A 6,246-nucleotide genomic window follows, 5' to 3' on the forward strand; every position below is an offset into this window, starting at 1 on the left:
AAAGTTCTCACCTAAAAATGTTGGCAAAAATGAAACTCAACAAGCTCCACCAAGGTATCAACTTGGTATCAAGGACTAAGTCCGAGAGGGAATAGGTCCATTCGAACTACTCCCCAAGTCAATTCAACTAGCTGTCATGCAATATGGACGTTTCCTTTTCCTATTGTAAATGTGACCTTTTACTAGCATAAATGGCACTATAATTAGTAGCCAACATGAACACCAATACCCACATGGAAGGTTACCCGTAGAAGGTTAGGGGATCGATGTTCACATATCTTTCTAGTTATCACGGGAGCAATGACTCTCAACGTTGGTGGAGTAGAGCCATGTGAATACATGAATAGCCAAGGAACACAAACACACACACATGAGGAACAAGTATTTGATTTGGCTTTTCAGGTTTGACAGGTCGGATTACGAGGACGTAATTGGGAGTATATAAAGCGGGTGCTGTGAAGGCTGGAATAGTAGTGCCCGCAAAACTGTAAGCAGCAGTGAGCACGTCGAGCAGCGTTTAGGGCTAGAACCCATCTTCATCATCAACAATGGCAATGGGGAGAGCGGCACTCTGCACAGGTAGAAGAATATGGCTTCCTGTCACTCAATTATGTGGGTTGATATAATTGAGTGAGTGCTTGAGTGCGTTATTATTCTAAAGTATACAAAAACCCACGTCTGTGTGCTATAGTCATATCATATGTCGTAATATTATTGATCTCCTTTTCTGGCCACCGCAGTGGCGATGGTGGCGGCGCTGCTGCTAAATATCAAGGAGGGGACCTCCGTCGTGCAAGCAGCTACGACGCTCAAGTGCAGGCTGAACGACCTCGTGCTGACCAACACTCCCGTGGCGACCGGGCTGTGCGAGTGGGAGCTCGTGAACAACTGCCCCTGTGAGGCCTTCAACATCATTGCAGCCTGCCAGGACCGGCGCTGGAACCAGAAGATCATCAGCCGCTTCGCCATGGAGGTGGACGTGCCCACCTTCGGCCACTGCACTCTCCTCCCCAACGTCAAAGTCCAACCCGTCTCCTCCGGCCTCCGCTACGGCCGCACCTACCCCTGCGCTGGCACTCTTCCGCTCTCCCTCGTCAATGTCGCCTTCGCCAACCCCTGCCTTTGATCATAGAGACTGGCCGGACGACTCGCTCCATCAACATACCTCTTTCTGATCCTTGAACGGACATTCCATTTTCACCATTCTTTCTTATCGGTGCTATTATTGGTCCAGAGTGAAAATTTCATTTGCCTACATAATTGTGAAACTCTCTCTCTCTCTCTCTCTCTCTCTCTCTCTCTCTCTCTAACTTAAGTACTATATTACATTTTGTTACATGTTTACATCATGATGAGGAATTCCATCGTGTTATTCTGTTGAGGAACTGGCAGTGCTACACAATCCTCTAACAATCTATCTCGAATCATAGACCAAGGCAGTTGGAAACTGTGAAAAGTGTGTGTATCAAACAAAGCCGAGTTTCTAGCATTTCACAAAAAGGATAACACCCAAAGTCTCAGAGAAGCAATACATAAGTCTAAACGTGTAGAACCCGTTTGAATTGTTCCATAAAGCAGTCTATATTCAGAAACTTAGTCTTCCAATGCATCATATAAGTATCATACAAACATATCCACCAAGCATATATTGTAGGGAAGTTCCAAAATATGTGCTTCGTTGTCTCAAGGGGACATTTTCCATCAGACATTCTCTTTTTGGCTAACAATTCACCATACATCAGATAGCTTCTTCAACCACCAACATTGATCTAGATTGAACTCGCAAATCTTGTTGCATCTGTTCTCTATCTAAGGCTAAGGGATCAAGTGTAGATAGAAACGTTTGGTTGGGGAGGTGCATCAATTTGTTGAAGTCTCTGGCAATGCTCAATCTCTAAATCTTTGATTAAATCTTGATTGCAAAAAGAAACTTTCAAATTGTTGACATGTGTACACAACTATCCCCAAGTAATTTTGAGCCCATTTCCTAGTCTGAATCTTCTCTTAGCCACCATAAACGAAATAATATTTCTGTTAGAGTAACAATTTGATTGATTGGGCTTAACCCTCTCATGCTTTTTTTCCCAAGTAAACAGCGGGTGGTTTTTTAAACCCAAAGCTCCAACAACAAGACTCATACCCTAAGGGATTACCTGTATATTTGACTCTACCATCCCAAATCAACAAAGCACATAGATTTTTTCAAGACTTAACCAGCATATTAGCAGTATTCCCACACAATTGAACATGAGTAGCACAAAACAATTTGTCCCATGCAAACATATCCCAAACACCATGAAAGTACATAACAAAATTATCCATCAATTTGTTTCAGTAAGGTTTCCCTACTAGCAAGCATGTGCATTTGCAAATGAAGGATACCCAATCCTCCCAAGTGAATAGGCAAGGCCAAATGCTTCCAGGCGAGCCAAGCTACAACAAAAGATCCCCATAAAATCTCACTATTTTTGATGTAAATCTCGCAACTGGTCAAGTATCAAAGGGAAGAAAACAAAACATATAGAGGAAATCCAAATAGCCTGCACAATCCTTCACCTAACATGAATTGACCATTTAGTACAATGCCACGAACCCATTTTCGTTTGGATTTTATCCCCCATTGTGTCAACTATTTTGGAGATACATCAACTCCTAGAGGATAACCAAGGTTCCTGAATACATTTTCCCTAAGAATTCCCTTTGCTTGCCAAATCAAGCTATGAAAATTATTGTAAAGACTAGGGGTAACTAGAGCTTGGAATCCACCTCCCAACCTCCCACTATAGCCCCTTTTCCCTAGCTGGATTCTTTTTCCACATTGCCTAGTCTGGCCCTTGGTCCAGTCCAAGACTCTATGGCCTTGCCCTTGTCCAGACATTACTCCCCCCTTAAGGAAGAGTTTTAGACCTTGAAAACAAAAGTGGGAAACTTCTTCTTAAGAACACTAATGTTTTCCCAAGTGGCACCTTCCTCAGGTCGATCTTTCCACTTGATTAAATCTTGTCAACGCACATGATGATGTGTACGTAAATCATGATCGTCGAGAATTCGTTCAGGTTCATGCGGTAGGGTAAGAGGTTCAACGAAATGGACCAAAATCTTTTGGTCAATGGCATTGTCATCCCCACGTAATGGCTTACGTAAACGGCTTATAGTAAACACCGGATGAACACGAGCATGTGTACGTAGCGATAATTTGTAGGCACGATCATCCACTCGCTTGAGTATTTTGAAAGGCCCATAATATCGTGGAGATAATTTAGGTGTTGGCCCACTTTTCAGACTTTTTGAATGCTCTGGCACACGTAAAAGTACTTCCTCCCCTTCCTCAAAGGTAACTTGCCAACGTTTCTCATCAGTGTACTTCTTATACCGATCCTGCACTTGTCGGATAATCTGACGAGCGAGTTTCAGCATATCCATGTGGTTTTGGAGAAAATCCTTAACCTGTTGGAGTTTATCGGTTGCCAATCCCATCGTAACAGGTGACCTAGGCTGAAAACCATACATGTGCATGCAAGAACTAAATCCAGTTGTGACATGCTTAGCACTATTGTAAGAAAACTTGAGAATAGGTAAATATTCTTTCCAATCTGACTGTTTCTTGCTAACGTATGCGCGTAGCATATCCTCTAGCACTTAGTTAACTCGTTCAATTTGACCATCCGTTTCTGGATGATCGGTTGTACTAAGGTTTAGTTGTGTACCCAATCATTTAAACACAACACTCCAAAAATGACTATTAAACTAGGGATCACGATCATTGACATTGTTACTTGGCAAACCATACAACTTATATAGGTTGTCCACAAATAACTTAGCTAATTCTGGAGTCTTAATCGTTGATTTGGTTGGAATAAACTTACATAGTTTAGTCAACCGGTCTACGACCACCCATACTGAGTCATGACCTCGTATAGTGGGTTGGTAAACCCACAATAAAATCCATAGTTATACTTTCCCACTTACCATTGGGGATCTCCAAAGGATGTAAGAGTCCTCTTGCTTTCAGGGGCTCTGCTTTGTTAACCTGACATTTTTGGCAATGCAAGACATAATCTTGAACAAAGCCATGTAAACCTGGCCAGTAAAACTATCGTTGTACCAGAGCATAAATCTTTCTAATACTTGGGTGCCCTGCACTTGGACTATCATGACATTCATAAAGAATTTGGTGCCGAATGTCTATGTCCGTCGGTACACAAACTCTCCCCTTATGGAGTAGGTACCCAATGTCGATGGTGAAATGCTTCCATTGCTGTAGTTCATCAGTCAGACAGAGGAGAACTATGTTCCCCATCCTTTCTTATCGGTCCTTTTATTGGTTTAGAGTGGAAATTTCATTTTCCTATATAATTGTGAAAATCTCTCTCTCTCTCTCTCTCTCTCTCTCTCTCTCTCTCTCTCTCTCTCTCTCTCTCTCTCTCTCTCTCTCTCTCTCTCTAACTTAAGTACTATATTACATTTTGTTACATTTACATCATGGCGAGGAATTCCATCGTCTTATTCTCTTGAGGATTTGGCAGTGCTACACAGTCCTCTAACAATTTATCTCGAATCATACACCAAGGTAGTGTGAAACTGTGAAAGGTGTGTGTATCAAACAAAGCTGAGTTTCTAGCATTCCACAAAAAGGATAACAGCCAAAGTCTGAGAAAAGCAATACATAAGTCTAAACGTGTAGAACCCGGTTGAATTGTTCCAAAAATCAGTCTATATTTAGAAACTTAGTCTTCCAATGCATCATACAAATATCATACAAACATACCCATCAAGCATATAATGTAGGGAAGTTCCAAAATATGTGCTTCGTTGTCTCAAGATGACCACATTTGGGGCATTTTCCATCAGACATTTTCTTTTTGACTAACAATTCACCCATGGGGGGAGCACCTGTCAGGATATTCCACCATACATCAGATAGCTTCTTCAACCACCATCTTTGATCTAGATTGAACTCGCAAACCTTGTTGCATCTGTTCTCTATTTAAGACTAAAGGATCAAGTGTAGATAGAAACTTTTGGTTGTTGTTAACCCTCACGGCTCACGGACACCCCATCACCTACGACGGACGTGTATTATGTATTTGGTAGAGTCAGGTATCGGGCTTGTCGGACCAATAGGAAAAGGGTAAGAGTGATCGCCGATGAGAGGCGCACTCTAACTGGGACATTCAAGGGATTAGTTGGCTAAGCATGGGCGCCCAAGTGTGAATGGGGTGAGCTCATATAAAAGCCAACTAAACCTAATGTTTACTCATTCTCTCATTTGTGCAATAGAAGAGTGCTCTTGGTCCATCTCCATCTCCATCTTCTTCTTCTTCACCTCCTTGTGTGTGTGTGTGTGTGTGTGTGTGTGTGTGTGTGAGAGAGAGAGAGAGAGAGAGAGAGAGAGGGAGAGTGTGTGTGCGATCGAGCATTACGAAGGCACGACGGCGGCGAAGCGGTTGAGCGCGGCACGACTGCAGCTTCTTCTTCATCGCGGCGAGGAATCCACCACGAAGGCGAGCGTAGAGCGGTGAGTGACACACCCTTTGCTCTCTTGAGCTTGCTAGTTTAGGCTTGTTGTGTGCTTGGAGCCATTTGTGGCTCGCACACCGTGTATTGGCAAGTCCCTTGCTTCGACAGTGCGGCAAGGAGCGCACATTTTTGGCGCCGCTGCCGGGGATATGCCCTACACTAAGCTCGGTTAGCACTTTACGCTTTCTTGTGGTGCAATTTCTATCATAGGAAAGGCAGGGAATGAGTGTGTGTAGTTGTGTGGAGATTTCTGTTTTTTTGCATTTTCTACGTTTTCTGGTATCTTCTGCATTTTCTGGTTCTGTCAAGTTTCAATTTCTGCATTTTCTGTGTTTTTTCAATTTTTTGCATTTCTTGCGTTTTTTCAATTTCTGCAATTTCAATTTCTGCGTTTTCTGCATTTCAAAAAAAAAAATAAAAATTCAGGGGGAAAAAAAAATCCGGAAAAAAAAAATCCGAAAAATAAAAACGCGGGTGAGGGGGAGGATAAATTTTTCGAAAATAAAAAACGTGAGTATAAAAACGGACGGGTTGGTTTGTATAAAAGATAGATCGGGATCGTTTGCCCAAGCCCAAGCCTAGGCCCAGGCCTCAGTCCTCAGTCTCATGATATATACTAGACTCACTCTTATATATATACCCTACTCCCTCAAGAGAGAATGAGAGCATGTGGGACAAGTCCTCCACTCTCCTCCCTTCTCTTCCCACTTGCACCCTTAGACTTTC

General features: G+C 42.7%; 1 pseudogene; it reads left to right on the plus strand.

Moving 5' to 3' along the window:
* Positions 1-745: 745 nt before the first annotated feature.
* Positions 746-1,182, plus strand: LOC147428015 (uncharacterized; annotated as a pseudogene).
* Positions 1,183-6,246: the final 5,064 nt, after the last annotated feature.

Source organism: Adiantum capillus-veneris, chromosome 23 (assembly GCF_014529385.1).
Source record: "Adiantum capillus-veneris isolate H3 chromosome 23, ASM1452938v2, whole genome shotgun sequence".
In the NCBI taxonomy this organism is placed as follows: domain Eukaryota; kingdom Viridiplantae; phylum Streptophyta; class Polypodiopsida; order Polypodiales; family Pteridaceae; genus Adiantum; species Adiantum capillus-veneris.